This window comes from Ranitomeya imitator, chromosome 3, assembly GCF_032444005.1.
Source record: "Ranitomeya imitator isolate aRanImi1 chromosome 3, aRanImi1.pri, whole genome shotgun sequence".
Taxonomy (NCBI): domain Eukaryota; kingdom Metazoa; phylum Chordata; class Amphibia; order Anura; family Dendrobatidae; genus Ranitomeya; species Ranitomeya imitator.
Window position 1 is genome coordinate 614,558,308 of NC_091284.1, and position 17,689 is coordinate 614,575,996.

General features: G+C 42.3%; 1 long non-coding RNA gene across 1 annotated transcript; it reads left to right on the forward strand.

Moving 5' to 3' along the window:
* The first annotated feature begins 2,580 nt into the window (after window positions 1-2,580).
* Window positions 2,581-17,418, forward strand: LOC138672238 (uncharacterized). Its single transcript, XR_011319664.1, has 4 exons — window positions 2,581-2,767; window positions 2,869-3,039; window positions 16,304-16,448; window positions 16,533-17,418. It is a non-coding gene; the product is annotated as an uncharacterized lncRNA (long non-coding RNA).
* The last annotated feature ends 271 nt before the right edge of the window (window positions 17,419-17,689 follow it).

Here is a 17,689-nt window from a genome sequence, read left to right on the forward strand (position 1 = left end):
AAAAATGCATACTCACTACCTCCCTAGATAAATACTTTAGAGGGTACAATTAACAAAAAGACTTTGTGGGGGTTTTCATTTGTTTTTGAAACACACAATCTCTTCAAATATGATAATCTATTTCAAACAGAGCCAAATTTCTTTTCCAACATTGAAAGAGTGCATTTCCCCTGCCAATTGTTCAAACAGAACTTTATGACTACATGTGGGGTATCATTGCACTCAAATGGGCAACAAATTGTGCGGTCCACTTTCTTGCATCACCTCTTGCAAAAGTGAAAAATTTAAGGCTACAGCATTTTTCGTGAAAAAAACTGAAATGTTTGAATATGACAACCTAACGTTGTAAAATTCTGTGTCGTACCTGTGTGTTCAAAAAGCTCACTATACCCCTGGATAAAATCCTTTTGGGGTGTAGTTTTCAAAATGGGGTCACTTGTGGGGAATTTCTGCTGTTTAGGCACCTTAGTGGGCCTGAAAATGTGTCATGGTACCTGCAATGTATTCCAACCAAATTTGTGTTCCAGAATTCAAATACTGCTCCTCCCGTCACAAACTGTGGGGTACACTTTTTTGTTCTCTTGTAAAAATGAAAATTTTTCATATGATGATCTAATGTCATCAAATACTGTGTAGTACCTGTGGGTTCAAAATGCTCACTAAAGTCCTGTATAAAATCCTTGAGGGGTTTGAAAAATGGGGTCAGCTGTGGGGGCCCTGCAAATGCAACATGGCACCTGCAATCTAATTCAGGCCTGTTTAAGTTCTAGAATTCAAATAGTGTTTCTCCCTGTTCAAACAGATGTTTCTGAGCAAATGTGGTGTATCAATGTGCTCAGAAGAAACAAAACAAATTGTTGGGTCGATTTGGGAACAATTTGGGGCTAATGAAGAAAACATTTTAGAAAATATTTATATTTTGATTTTTTTGCATTAATTGCTGAAAGGTTGACAAATATCCTGACAGTGGATTTGAAGTTTTTGACGGGTGCAGTTTTTAAAATGGTATAACTCTAGGGGAGTTTCACTTTATAGGCCCTTCAAAGTATATTTAAATCTGAATAGGTCATTAAAGAAACAGGTTTTGTAAATTTCTTTAAAAAAAAAATAAAATTGTTGCTAAACTTTTAACCCTTTTAACATCATCCTTACAAAATAAAATTATTTTGAAAAATTATGTAAATTTAAAGTAGACATATGGAAAATATTATTTATTAATTATTTTGTACAGCATGACTAATTGGTTTAAGGATATAAACTTTGAAAGTTTAAAAATTGCTAATTTTTCAAAATGTTCACCAAAATTATGATATTTTCATAAGTAATACAAAGTATATCAACCTAAAAATACCACTAATATAAAGTACAATGTGTCATAAAAAACCATACTGAATCACTGGTCAGTAGTGATGAGCAAATATACTCGTTGCTTGGGTTTTCCCAAGCATGCTCGGGTGGTCTCCGAGTATTTGTTAGTGTTCGGAGATTAAGTTTTCATTGCCTCAGCTGAATGATTACAGCTACTTGCCAGGCTGAATACATGTGGGGGTTGCCTGGTTGCTAGGGAATCCCCACATGTAATCAAGCTGGCTAATAGCTGTAAATCATTCAGCTGCCACGATGCAAACTTAATCTCCGAACCCTAACAAATACTCGGAGGTCACCTGAGCGTGCTCGAGAAAACCCGAGCAACGAGTATATTCGCTCATCACTGGTCAGATTTCAAAAATTGGACTTGATTATTAAGGTCAAAATTGTCTCTGCCACTAACGGGATAAATTAATCTGCTGTCACTTTTTGTTCTTTTTTTTATCTGAACTCATCATTCACATGCCCTCATAAATGAAAATAATTTAGATGTTTACTTCTGGCAGTTGTATATGTCTACCATATATTTTGCACTACAAAATAGGCATGTTTTTGTAGATTGGTGTCAATATCTTTTATATGCAGCAAAGTACAGAAGAAATGTCATGTATTTCTGTTGGATAATGGAACAGATAAAAATGACCACCTTGTAATTCTGCAGCATGGAATTAGTACATGAGACTTTTTCCTTGGGAGAAATAATTTACTGTGCTTAGCTCAAATCTCATGGTGTGTCTGAAAACATTAGTGCACTGCAATATTTGAATATTAATAAAAAACAGATATCTCATTTATGGTTTTCCTAAATGGTATTAAATGGCTGGGACATCTAAATTGCTTCCTGCTGAAAACCACATGTTTCTTCACTTAAGAACTGATGGTTCAAATATGTTTGTCTATCATTTGTCCCTCACCCCCATTCTTTGGAAACATAAGGATATGAAAAGGTTCCTTTGTATTTCTTCCTGCTTGATCATTTTAGCAAAAACAAACCGCGGAACACGACTGTAATGAAAATGGGTCAACATAACCATGAGCTATTCAATAATTCCAAAATATTTTCTTTGCTTTCAATGTCTTTTATCTTTATTGGCCTTTTAAGTTTGTGTCTTGTAAGTGAAATGCAGCAAATCATATTTCAGACTGAACTTGCTATCAATTTACTCTATCAACTAGTTAGGCCGGTTTCACACAGTCCCTGTTCACAGACCATTCTCGGATCAGAAGACTCCACTGCATCTCCTGATATGAATTAATTATCTCATTGGCACCAATGAAGCTTTTAGCTCAGATACTCAACGTTCAGGCTGGGCTCACAATCCATTCACTGTCCTTGTGTAGGGGGAGGCTGGGTTGATGAAGCTGTCGTTGCAACAGGGGGTTTGACATGATGCTATTTGTAGGTTGATATGCTGATGTTGATGTGTGATTATTTATATGTGTGATAAAAAAGGTGGTATTTTATTCCGATGGCCAATTTTGTGACTCGTTCTACTCTAGGTTTTACCTTAAAGGGACTCTGTCACCTGAATTTGGAGGGAACAATTTTCAGCCATAGAGGCGGGGTTTTCAGGTGTTACCCGCTGGCTGCATGGTATAGAGGAACCCCTGATGAATGTATCCCCTATCAGAGAATCCTTGCTTCTAATCCTACGTCAAAGAGCTAATAAGGTAAGATTTGTTGAATATAGTGGCAAAGATCTTTAAGCATGTTAGAATTATTTTCCATTCCTAAAGCAAAAGTGACAGATCTCCTTGGTGTTATGTGCTGGGAAACCCTTAACCAGGTAAACATTAACATTATATGTGCAAAGGTCACAACTTAAGTGCATAAGACATAGAAAAATGCATAATACAATGTACACAAAAGAACACATCAGCTATCTACAGCTTAAAATTTACAGCTCAAAGGAAATGTTATGCAATGTCAGCAGTTAGATACCCTATTTGCATAAAAATATGTAAGGGTAATATAACTTTAAGCTAAAAAAATAGTTTTCAACAAGACTTAAAGCAAAAATTCTGGATATTTAGTATTTTACTAATACTGTTCAGAGTTTCATTGTTAATAAATATATATATGTATATATATATATACTAGATGGGTGGCCCGATTCTAATGCATCGGGTATTCTAGAATATGTATGTATGTATGTACGTTGCGCTGTGATTGGGGGTTAAATTACGTGCCAATATCGCGTATTGGTTGCGCCCGGCTGGCTGATCAGCGAAGCGTGGTTCAAATCTGGCACCAATTCGCGGCCAGACTGCGCCTGTCGCTGATTGGTCGTGGCCGGCCGGGCACGACCAATGACTGAAGCGGTGTTTAAATACCGCGCCAATATCGCTGATTGGTCGCGGCCGGCCGGGCACGACCAATGACCAAAGCGGTGTTTAAATACCATGCCAATATCGCTGATTGGTTGCGGCCACCCATGCGCGACCAATCACTGAAGCAGTATTTAAATCCCCTGCCAATTCTCGGCTGGACTGTGTCTGTCGCTGATTGGTCACAGGATGTCGGGGGTTCAGGGTGCAGGATATATTGTACAGCCACATAGTATATAACACAGCCATGTAGTATATAGCACAGCCACGTAGTATGTAGTATATAGCACAGCCACGTAGTATATAACACAGCCCACGTACTACATAACACAGACAGCCACGTAGTATATAGCAGAGCCATGTAGTATATAGCACAGCCACGTAGTATATAGCACAGCCACGTAGTATATAGCAGCCACGTAGTATATAGCACAGCCACGTAGTATATAGCACAGCCACATAGTATATAGCAGCCATGTAGTATATAGCAGAGCCATGTAGTATATAGCAAAGCCACGTAGCATATAGCAGTCACGTAATATATAGCACAGCCACATAGTATATAGCACAGACACATAGTATATAGCACAGCCACGTAGTATATAACACAGTCCACATACTATATAACACAGACAGCCACGTAGTATATAGCAGAGCCACGTGGTATATAGCACAACCACGTAGTATATAACACAGCCCACATACTATATAACACAGACAGCCACATAGTATATAACACAGCCACATAGTATATAGCACAGCCACATAGTATATAGCACAGCCACGTAGTATATAGCAGCCATATAGTATATAGCACAGCCACGTGGTATATAGCAGCCACGTTGTATATAGCAGCCACATAGTATATAACACAGCCACATAGTATATTACACAGCCCATGCAGTATATAACACTGCCCACGTAGTATATATCAGTCACGCAGTATATAACATAGTCCACGTAGTATACAGCAGTGTGGGCACCATATCTCTGTTAAAAAAAAGAATTAAAATAAAAAAATAGTTATATACTCACCCTCCGGCGTCCACTGATGCGCGCGAGCGGCGAGGCTGCCACCAGATTCCGTTCCCAGTGATGCATTGCGAAATTGCCGCTAAGTCATTTGGGTAATTTTGCAATGCATCTCTGGGAACGGAAGCTGGCGGCAGCCTCGCCGCTCGCTCGCATCGGTGGACGTCGGAAGGTGAGAATAGCACCATTTTTTATATAATTTGTATTATTTTTAACATTATATCTTTTTACTATTGATGCTGCATCGGCAGCATCAATAGTAAAAAGTTCGTCACACAGTGTTAACCCCTTTACCTCCAAGGGTGGTTTGCACGTCAATGACCAGGCCAATTTTTACAATTCTGACCACTGTCCCTTTATGAGGTTATAACTCTGGAACGCTTCAACGGATCCTGGTGATTCTGACATTGTTTTCTCGTGACATATTGTACTTCATGATAGTGGTAACATTTCTTTGATATTGCCTGCGTTTATTTGTGAAAAAAAACGGAAATTTGGCAAAAATTTGGAAAATTTTGCAATTTTCCAACTTTTAATTTTTATGCAATTAAATCACAGAGATATGTCACACAAAATACTGAATAAGTAACATATCCCACATGTCTACTTAACATCAGCACAATTTTGGAACCAACATTTTTTTTTGTTAGGGAGTTATAAGGGTTAAAAGTTGACCAGCAATTTCTCATTTTTACAACACCATTTCTTTTAGGGACCACATCTCATTTGAAGTCATTTTGAGGGGTCTATATGATAGAAAATACCCAAGTGTGACACCATTCTAAAAACTGCACCCCTCAAGGTGCTCAAAACCACATTCAAGAAGTTTTTTAACCCTTCAGGTGTTTCACAGGAATTTTTGGAATGTTTAAATAAAAATGAACATTTAACTTTTTTTCACAAACAATTTACTTCCAATTTGTTTTATTTTACCAAGGGTAACAGGAGAAATTGGACCACAAAAGTTGTTGTACAATTTCTCCTGAGTATGCCGATACCCCATATGTGGGGGTAAACCACTGTTTTCAATGCAAAATTGACAGGAATTGAGATGTAACGCCATGTTGTGTTTGGAGAGCCCCTGATCTGCCTAAAGAGTGGAAACCCCCACAAGTGACACCATTTTGGAAAGTAGAACCCCTAAGGAACTTATCTAGAGGTGTGGTGAGCACTTTGACCCACCAAGTGCTTCACAGAAGTTTATAATGCAGAACAGTAAAAATAAAAAATCATATTTTTTCACAAAAATCATCTTTTTGCCCCCAATTTTTTATTTTCCCAAGGGTAAGAGAAGAAATTGGACCACAAAAGTTGTTGTACAATTTGTCCTGAGTATGCTGATACCCCATATGTGGGGGTAAACCACTGTTTGGGCGCATGGGAGAGCTCGGAAGGGAAGGAGCGCCGTTTGACTTTTCAATGCAAAATTGACAGGATTTGAGATGGGACGCCATGCTCTGAGCAGGCACTTGGTAAGCCACCTCCCTCCCTGCAGGACCCGGATGCCGCGGCCATCTTGGATCTGGGCCTGGAGCAGGGAGGGAGGTAGGGAGACCCTCGCAGCAACGCGGGGCTCAGGGAAGCTTGTTGATCGCGGTGTGCCAGGGGTTAATGTGCCGGGGGCGGCCCCTGACCCCTCCTGGCACATTGTGCCAGATGTCAGCTGTGATAGGCAGCTGACACCCGGCCGCGATCGGCCGCGCTCCCCCCGTGAGCGCGGCCTATCGCTATGACGTACTATCCCATCGAGGGTTAGATAGGCCCAGGGCACCTCGACGGGATAGTACGTCTAAGGTCAGAGAGGGGTTAATAGCAGCATTAACAGACTGCGTTGTAACACAGTCGGTTTAACAGACTGCTAAAACGCTATGTAGGCGGCGCGCACTGACTGGGGGGGAGAATGGAGGAGGCACTGACTGCAGGCGAGTAGGGAGCGGCTATTTCGAGGACGGACTGTGCCAGTCGCTGATTAGCGGCTTGGGATTTCTGTGACAGACAGACAGACAGACAAACAGATGGAAGTGCCCCTTAGACAATTATATATATATATATATATGTATATATATATATATATATATATATATAAAGGTGACAGTCAAAATTTATTGGTGCAAATTCATTAAATGGACCTAGCTCAGTCGAAACTGTCATCTTTCATTCCAACTGAAAACATGGTTTTGTTCAGTTGATTCCAGCCAGCCAAAACTTTATATTTGGTCCTGTTGTTGCTGGCCACAATTTATCAAACATGCTTGTGATAATTATCTCATGAATGTGGTGCCTACTTGGCAAACTCGGTAGTTCTTTCTGCAGTTTCTAGTGCAAGAGGATGCACGCACCAGCCTTTGTACCAGTGTTACTACTGGTCGTGTTGAATTACATAAATTTCACTTTATCCAAGAGCTGCCACTCCTGAAGAACCTTGAAAACAGCTTGAGCTTGTGTTGCTCCTGTGCTGTTTGGTATCTTTGGGACTGACAACAACTTCTCAGTTCCTCCTCTTAACACTAGTACTGCCAGTGGCTCAGCAGTTTCATTGCGGGTCTGGCTTGCAAACCTTTTCCCATCTCATTGTACAGTCAGTGGACCACTGCTACTGAAGGAAGCTTTGATAGCAATTGCTGCAATTTGAGGCTGTCTGGGTCATGGCCAAGAGACTGAGAAGCAGCAGCAAGCAGGTAGGTTGCTTCTCTATCACTAATTCTGTCCATAGCTGCAGCAACCTCCGGAGTCACAATGTTGAAAGATCTTACTCACTCACATTTCTTAGGACTAAAATGCCCCTCCCCTCATCACTACAGTTGTCAGAAGTCTCGTTGTTGCTGTAACTGCTACTACTAAAATAGATAAATCTCCGGGTCCGGATGGCATACACCCACGAGTACTAAGAGAACTAAGTAATGTAATAGATAAACCATTATTTCTTATTTTTAGGGACTCTATAGCGACAGGGTCTGTTCCGCAGGATTGGCGCATAGCAAATGTGGTGCCAATATTCAAAAAGGGCTCTAAAAGTGAACCTGTAAATTATAGGCCAGTAAGTCTAACCTCTATTGTTGGTAAAATATTTGAAGGGTTTCTGAGGGATGTTATTCTGGATTATCTCAATGAGAATAACTGTTTAACTCCATATCAGCATGGGTTTATGAGAAATCGCTCCTGTCAAACCAATCTAATCAGTTTTTATGAAGAGGTAAGCTATAGGCTGGACCACGGTGAGTCATTGGACGTGGTATATCTTGATTTTTCCAAAGCGTTTGATACCGTGCCGCACAAGAGGTTGGTACACAAAATGAGAATGCTTGGTCTGGGGGAAAATGTGTGTAAATGGGTTAGTAACTGGCTTAGTGATAGAAAGCAGAGGGTGGTTATAAATGGTATAGTCTCTAACTGGGTCGCTGTGACCAGTGGGGTACCGCAGGGGTCGGTATTGGGACCTGTTCTCTTCAACATATTTATTAATGATCTGGTAGAAGGTTTACACAGTAAAATATCGATATTTGCAGATGATACAAAACTATGTAAAGCAGTTAATACAAGAGAAGATAGTATTCTGCTACAGATGGATCTGGATAAGTTGGAAACTTGGGCTGAAAGGTGGCAGATGAGGTTTAACAATGATAAATGTAAGGTTATACACATGGGAAGAAGGAATCAATATCACCATTACACACTGAATGGGAAACCACTGGGTAAATCTGACAGGGAGAAGGACTTGGGGATCCTAGTTAATGATAAACTTACCTGGAGCAGCCAGTGCCAGGCAGCAGCTGCCAAGGCAAACAGGATCATGGGGTGCATTAAGAGAGGTCTGGATACACATGATGAGAGCATTATACTGCCTCTGTACAAATCCCTAGTTAGACCGCACATGGAGTACTGTGTCCAGTTTTGGGCACCGGTGCTCAGGAAGGATATAATGGAACTAGAGAGAGTACAAAGGAGGGCAACAAAATTAATAAAGGGGATGGGAGAACTACAATACCCAGATAGATTAGCGAAATTAGGATTATTTAGTCTAGAAAAAAGACGACTGAGGGGCGATCTAATAACCATGTATAAGTATATAAGGGGACAATACAAATATCTCGCTGAGGATCTGTTTATACCAAGGAAGGTGACGGGCACAAGGGGGCATTCTTTGCGTCTGGAGGAGAGAAGGTTTTTCCACCAACATAGAAGAGGATTCTTTACTGTTAGGGCAGTGAGAATCTGGAATTGCTTGCCTGAGGAGGTGGTGATGGCGAACTCAGTCGAGGGGTTCAAGAGAGGCCTGGATGTCTTCCTGGAGCAGAACAATATTGTATCATACAATTAGGTTCTGTAGAAGGACGTAGATCTGGGGATTTATTATGATGGAATATAGGCTGAACTGGATGGACAAATGTCTTTTTTCGGCCTTACTAACTATGTTACTATGTTACTATGTTACTACTGCAACATTCAGGTGATGCTCTTGACTGCTGAACTCAGTTTCATTTTTACTTCATTTCTCTGCCTGTAATTCTGTCATATATGTTTTTCCTCAACTTTGGATAGCTTTCTGTCTAATGGCCCATGCTTCCAGAGCAACCGTTTTCTCTTTGAGCAAGCAAGAAGTCAGGGTCTTCCTGAAGTTTTATAAGTTTCATGGCATCAGCATGAGCGACATCGAACAAATTATCAAGTTGATTAACGCATTCCTTCTCCTTAGATTCTTGTGCTTTGGTTCCGCATTTAGCATTCTTCTTAAGAAGAATGTTCACTTTGGCCATAAAGCATACAAAACCTACAAGAAGCAAAAGAAAAAAATTATTCACACACTGAGGTAAACTCTGACACATGGTAAGGTTTTTAATATTAGACAGCGTAGGACTGTCCCAATCAGAGTCACCTTGTTGACGGGTGGGATGGCTTTTATGAACTGTTTGATCAAAAACAGTATTACTAAGAACCCTGTGTTTTTTAAATGCACTCTTGCTTTTTACTTATTTAGTTACAGTGGGGTTTGTTTATTTTGCTTCTTGTAGGTTTTGTATGCTTTATGGCCAAATTGAACATGCGTTTATGCGCTGCATATATAAAAACTTAACCAAGCTAAATTTTTGTGTTTTCTCTTTTTGCATTCTGTGCAAGCCGGGGTCTGGCCTCCCTCCCTTGAGCTGGAAATTACATTTAAAAGCTTCCCGTAGGCTGGTTTCCACCGGTCGGAACCCGGTACTTTTGTCTGCCCTTATTCACACACTGAGTTCAACTCTGACACATGGTAATGTTTTTAATATTAGACAGTGTAGGACCATCCCAACCAGGTTTACCTTGCAGACTGTGGGAAGGCTTTTATACTATTTTTGATCAAAAACAGAACCTTGTGTTATTTAAATGCACTCTTGCGATTTACTTATTTAGTTACAGCAGGGTTTATATGCTGCATGTGTACCAACTTAAATCAAGCTCAATTTTTGTGTTTTTTCTTTGACAGTATATGCCTACCTCTGCAGTGTTTTCCTTGCCTCTCCTCCTCGGTTGGCCTAGGAATCTTGCCCCCTGCCGCTAGCATTGTCTGATGGGAACTTTTTCAACATATTTTCCACAATATCCTTCTAGTATACCACTATTTTAGAAGACCTCTCTGCCTCAGGAAGAAGAGATGCAAAGTTCTCCTTGGGTCTAGCAAAAGGTTGTGTCTATGGTTGTGTCTTGGGTTAGGAAAATGTAACACTTGTGTTGGTACGGGTCCGTAGCTATACTGCGGGTCGACGTACTGACGCAAGTTGTCAAAGTTGTGCACAATGTGGGCAGCGGATGCAGTATTTCAACGCATCCGTTGCCCTTTATGAAGTCCGGCGAGGAGGGGGAATAGTTTCGGCTGTGCATGCACGGTGGAAAATGGCGGACGCGACAGGCAAAAAAACCTTCACTTGAATGTTTTTTCTTGCACACAGTCCGCCAAAACACAAAGGATCCGTTGCACGACGTAAGCGACGTGTGGCCATCTGTTGCTAATACAAGTCTATGGGATAAAACCGCATCCTGCGAGCCCATTTTCAGGATCCATTTTTTTCCCAAAAGGATGGATTGCAATGAATGCAAAACGACGCAAGTGTGAAAGAGGCCTTAGGGGAGGCGTGGGGTTAGTGTATGACTTTGAATGGGTAGTTTTTCACTGCTTCTGTCCATTATGTGATGCTTTTGTGTGTCTCTATTTCACCGGTAATGTTAGGACATTTTCTTCACAATTTGTACGTTCGATTATGTTGAACGCGCTGTGTATGTCATTTTGAGTCTGTGTCTTTGTGCTAGTGTAGATAACCATATATTTCTATTAGTCCACAATTAATTTTAACCCCTTCCCGACCCATGACGCCACGTAGGCGTCATGAAAGTCGGTGCCAATCCGACCCATGACGCCTATGTGGTGTCATGGAAAGATCGAATCCCTGCAGATCGGGTGAAAGGGTTAACTCCCATTTCACCCGATCTGCAGGGACAGGGGGAGTGGTAGTACAGCCCAGGGAAGGTGGCTTCACCCCCCCGTGGCTACGATTGCTCTGATTGGCTGTTGAAAGTGAAACTGCCAATCAGAGCGATTTGTAATATTTCACCTATTAAAACTGGTGAAATATTACAATCCAGCCATGGCCGATGCTGCAATATCATCGGCCATGGCTGGAAACACTAATGTGCCCCCACCCCACCCCACCGATCGCCCCCCCAAGCCACCGATCTGTCCGGTACACTGCTCCGGCTCCCCTCCGTCCTGTGCTCCGCTCCCCCCGTGCACTTGTCCACTCCCCCCGTGCTCCAATCCCACCCCCATGCTCCAATCACCCCCCCTGCACTCCGATCCACCCCTCCTGCAGTCCGATCCACCCCCCCTGCAGTCCGATCCACCCCCCCTGCTCTCCGATCCACCCCCCGTGCTCTGTTCCACCCCCCCGTGCTCCGATCCCCCCGCGCTCCGATCCCCCCCATGCTCCGATCCCCCCATCATACTTACCGATCCTCCCGGGGTCCCTCCGTCTTCTCCCTGGGCGCCGCCATCTTCCAAAATGGCGGGCGCATTCGCAGTGCGCCCGCCGAATCTGCCGGCCGGCAGATTCGTTCCAAAGTGCATTTTGATCACTGAGATATAATCTATCACAGTGATCAAAATAAAAGAATAATAAATGACCCCCCCCCATTTGTCACCCCCATAGGTAGGGACAATAAAAAAATAAAGAATTTTTTTTTTTCACTAAGGTTAGAATAGGGTTAAGGTTAGGGCTAGGGTTAGGGCTAGGGTTAGGGTTAGGGCTAGGGTTAGGGTTAGGGCTAGGGTTAGGGCTAGGGCTAGGGTTAGGGCTAGGGTTAGGGTTAGGGTTTCGGTATGTGCACACGTATTCTGGTCCTCTGCGGATTTTTCCGCAGTGGATTTGATAAATCCGCAGTGCTAAACTGCTGCGGATTTACCGCGGTTTTTCTGCGCATTTCACTGCGGTTTTACAACTGCGATTTTCTATTGGAGCAGTTGTAAAACCGCTGCGGAATCCGCAGAAAGAAGTGACATGCTGCGGAATGTAAACCGCTGCGTTTCCGTGCAGTTTTTCTGCAGCATGTGTACAGTGATTTTTGTTTCCCATAGGTTTACATTGAACTGTAAACTCATGGGAAACTGCTGCGGATCCGCAGCGTTTTCCGCAGCGTGTGCACATACCTTTAGAATTAGGCTATGTGCACACGGTGCAGATTTGGCTACGGATCCGCAGCGGATTGGCCGGAGCGGATTCGCAGCAGAGTTCCATCAGGTTTACAGTACCATGTAAACCTATGGAAAACCAAATCCGCTGTGCCCATGGTGCGGAAAATAACGGGCGGAAACGCTGCATTGTATTTTCCGCAGCATGTCAATTCTTTGTGCGGATTCCGCAGCGTTTTACACCTGTTCCTCAACAGGAATCCGCAGGTGAAATCCGCACAAAAAACACTGGAAATCCGCAGGTAAAACACAGTGCATTTTACCCGCGGATTTTTCAAAAATGGTGCTGAAAAATCTCACACGAATCCGCAACGTGGGCACATAGCCTTAGGGTTAGGGTTGGAATTAGGGTTGTGGTTAGGGGTGTGATTAGGGTTATGGCTACAGTTGGGATTAGGGTTAGGGGTGTGGGGGGGTTAGTGTTGGAGGTAGAATTGAGGGGTTTCCATTGTTTAGGCACATCAGGGGTCTCCAAACGCAACATGGCGCCACCATTGATTCCAGCCAATTTTGTATTGAAAAAATCAAATGGTGCTCCCTCACTTCCGAGCCCCGACGTGCGCCCAAACAGTGGTTTACCCCCACTATGGGGTACCAGCATACTCAGGACAAACTGCACAACAATTATTGGGGTCCAATTTCTCCTGTTACCCTTGTGAAAATAAAAAAATGCTTGCTAAAACATAATTTTTGAGGAAAGAAAAATGATTTTTTATTTTCACGGCTCTGCGTTGTAAACGTCTGTGAAGCACTTGGGGGTTCAAAGTGCTCACCACATATCTAGATAAGTTCCTTGGGGGGTCTAGTTTCTAAAATGGGGTCACTTGTGGGGGGTTTCTACTGTTTAGGCACACCAGGGGCTCTGCAAACGCAACGTGACGCCCGCAGACATTCCATCAAAGTCTGCATTTCAAAAGTCACTACTTCCCTTCTGAGCCCCGACATGTGCCCAAACAGTGGTTTACCCCCACACATGGGGTATCATCGTACTCAGGAGAAACTGGACAACAACGTTTTGGGTCGAATTTCTCCTGTAACCCTTAGGAAAATAAAAAATTCTGGGCTAAATAATTATTTTTGAGGAAAGAAAACGTATTTATTATTTTCACGGCTCTGCATTATGAACTTCTGTGAAGCACTTGGGGGTTCAAAGTGCTCACCACACATCTAGATAAGTTCCTTTCGGGGTCTAGTTTCCAAAATGGGGTCACTTGTGGGGGGTTTCTACTGTTTAGCCACATCAGGGGCTCTGCAAACGCAACGTGACGCCCGCAGAGCATTCCATCAAAGTCTGCATTTCAAAACGTCACTACTTCAATTCCGAGCCCCGGCATGTGCCCAAACAGTGGTTTACCCCCACATATGGGGTATCAGCGTACTCAGGAGAAACTGGATAACAACTTTTGGGGTCAAATTTCTCCTGTTACCCTTGGGAAAATAAAAAATTGCAGGCTAAAAGATCATTTTTGAGAAAATATATATATTTTTTTTCATGGCTCTGCGTTATAAACTTCTGTGAAGCACTTGGGGGTTCAAAGTCCTCACCACACATCTAGATTAGTTCCTTTGGGGGTCTAGTTTCCAAAATGGGGTTATTTGTGGGGGATCTCCAAAGTTTAGGCACACAGGGGCTCTCCAAACGTGACATGGTGTCCGCTAATGATTGGAGCTAATTTTCCATTTAAAAAGCCAAATGGCGTGCTTTCCCTTCCGAGCCCTGCCGTGCGCCCAAACAGCGGTTTACCCCCACATATGGGGTATCAGCATACTCAGGACAAACTGAACAACAACATTTGGGGTCCAATTTCTCCTATTACCCTTGGCAAAATAGGAAATTCTAGGATAATAAATCATTTTTGAGGAAAGAAAAATTATTTTTTATTTTCATGGCTCTGCGTTATAAACTTCTGTGAAGCACCTGGGGGTTTAAAGTGCTCAATATGCATCTAGATAAATTCCTTGGGGGGTCTAGTTTCCAAAATGGGGTCATTTGTGGGGGAGCTCCAATGTTTAGGCACACAGGGGCTCTCCAAACAATTGGAGCTAATTTTCCATTCAAAAAGTCAAATGGCGCGCCTTCCCTTCCGAGCCCTGCCGTGTGCCCAAACAGTGGTTTACCCCCACATATGAGGTATCGGCGTACTCGGGAGAAATTGCCCAACAAATTTTATGATCCATTTTATCCTATTGCCCATGTGAAAATGAAAAAATTGAGGCAAAAGAATTTTTTTGTGAAAAAAAAGTACTTTTTCATTTTTACAGATCAATTTGTGAAGCACCTGAGGGTTTAAAGTGCTCACTAGGCATCTAGATAAGTTCCTTGGGGGGTCTAGTTTCCAAAATGGGGTCACTTGTGGGGGAGCTCCAATGTTTAGGCACACAAGGGCTCTCCAAACGCGACATGGTGTCCACTAACGATGGAGATAATTTTTCATTCAAAAAGTCAAATGGCGCTCCTTCCCTTCCGAGCCTTACCATGTGCCCAAACAGTGGTTTACCCCCACATGTGAGGTATTGGTGTACTCAGGAGAAATTGCCCAACAAATTTTAGGATCCATTTTATCCTGTTGCCCATGTGAAAATGAAAAAATTGAGGCTAAAAGAATTTTTTTGTGAAAAAAAAGTACTTTTTCATTTTTACGGATCAATTTGTGAAGCACCTGGGGGTTCAAAGTGCTCACTATGCATCTAGATAAGCTCCTTGGGGCATCTAGTTTCCAAAATGGGGTCACTTGTGGGGGAGCTCCAATTTTTAGGCAGATGGGGGCTCTCCAAACGTGACATGGTGTCCGCTAAAGAGTGGAGCCAATTTTTCATTCTAAAAGTCAAATGGCGCTCCTTCCCTTCCAAGCCCTGCCGTGCGCCCAAACAGTGGTTTACCCCCACATATGAGGTATCAGCGTACTCAGGACAAATTGGACAACAACTTTCGTGGTTCAGTTTCTCCTTTTACCATTGGGAAAATAAAAAAATTGTTGCTAAAAGATAATTTTTGTGACTAAAAAGTTAAATGTTCATTTTTTCCTTCCATGTTGCTTCTGCTGCTGTGAAGTACCTAAATGGTTAATAAACTTCTTGAATGTGGTTTTGAGCACCTTGAGGGGTGCATTTTTTAGAATGGTGTCACTTTTGGGTATTTTCAGCCATATAGACCCCTCAAACTGACTTCAAATGTGAGGTGGTCCCTAAAAAAAATGGTTTTGTAAATTTCGTTGTAAAAATGAGAAATCGCTGGTCAAATTTTAACCCTTATAACTTCCTAGCAAAAAAAAATTTTGTTTCCAAAATTGTGCTGATGTAAAGTATACATGTGGGAAATGTTATTTATTAACTATTTTGTGTCATATAACTCTCTGGTTTAACAGAATAAAAATTCAAAATGTGAAAATTGCAAAATTTTCAAAATTTTCGCCAATTTTTTGTTTTTATCACAAATATGTGCAGAATTTAGTGACCTAAATTTACCACTAACATGAAGCCCAATATGTTTCAAAAAATAATCTCAAAACCGCTAGGATCCGTTGAAGCGTTCCTGAGTTATTACCTCATAAAGGGACACTGGTCAGAATTGCAAAAAACGGCAAGGTCTTTAAGGTCAAAATAGGCTGGGCCATGAAGGGGTTAATACAATTTTTCCCTTGTAATCTGATATATTTTGGATTGAAAAACACCCAGAGGTCTGGGATCGATCAAGTGATCAATACAAGGGGTCGAAGCGTGATTCCTGGCCAAAAATTGTTACCACTCTGTTACCGAACAGGTAGCAAAAAATGATTTATAAGTATTGATTATTTAAATTATTTGGAAAATGTAAGAAAAAAGGATTTGTAATGTGTTTTTTTTAATATTCTTTCATTTCAGTGGACCATGTTAGGAAGAGATGGCGGTCTGTGACAGACCGATTCATCAAATCCCTCAAGACTCCCAGTGGCAGCTCGCCGCCAAGGAAGAGGGTGCCATTTGCCGACCAGCTGCAGTTTATATTGGGTAGCCGGAGTTTGAGGAGGTAGATTATATATCAAAATTAGTTTGGTTGACGTCATGATTTCAAATTGTATTTTTGTAACATGGTTTTTTCTTCTGTCTGCAGAACAGAAAGCAACGTCTACGCCCAAACACCACCGGACCTTGAAGGTGACACCTCGGAGCACAATATTGGAGAGGAGGTTGAAGAATGCAGGATGGCCAGCCAAGATTCTTCGGGAACATGTCTTCGTCTGGAACGTCACAAGACTTGGCAGATACCTTTGGAGAAATGGCCATTCCAGCTAATACGGGCAAAGTGTCAGACTCTAACAATGCTTCTACTGCCTCGAACGCTGCATCCAGCTCTGGTGGTGGTGAGTCGAGGCGCATGGGGATGGGGGCTGCTTCTGCCCGTCCCGTGGCTTTGAGAAGGGCGGCACCAAAGAAGTCAAAACAATCGCAAGTTATCGAAAATTTAACTAGCAGAACTCTCAATCTGCTTGACAATTCGTGCAAGCAAGATGAGCATGACAAATTTGGGTCACTTTTGGCAGACCACCTTAGGACCCTGCCACGGGACAAGCAGCAAATATGCATGAGAGCAGCCAATTGTCTGTTAACGGCAATTGATGGCACATCCACCATACCCCCTGCACAACATATAATGATGGGTATTTTTAACATTTTTAATAACCCCATTGTGCCTCCACCACCACCAGCAGCAGCTTCATCGCAGCATTTTGGACAGGCGGCAACATACAGGCCCGACAATGTTGACGCCTACAGTTATGGCCATACACCTGTACCTACTGCAACTGGCCATCGTACAAGTACGCAAAATACCAGTTTCTCCTCCCAACATGACTTATTTCCGGGTTATGGATATGACCCTGAATATCACCAATGTTGAGATTAGACGCTTCCTCTTTTTGGAGTTTAGACAATGTTTTACAGTGTGAGCTCCAGACCAAATATGAAAAAGTTATTTAAATTTTGTTAAAAAATATGTCAGTTTAATTAGATACACTCCTCACAAACAAAACTGAAAAAGCACTGACATGGACCAAGTCATCTTTCTACAAGCACGCCAACAAACCTAGTTCTATGCTTGCTCGTAAACTTAGACATAAAGAGCTTTTAAACAGTATCCCCTCCATTAGAGGCCCAACAGGTCAGACTACAGCCAATCCAGAGGTTATCTACAGGACATTCCACAAATATTATCAAACTCTCTACACCACTCCCCAACCCCCCTCTCCGCAATGCCTTCAATCTTTCTTG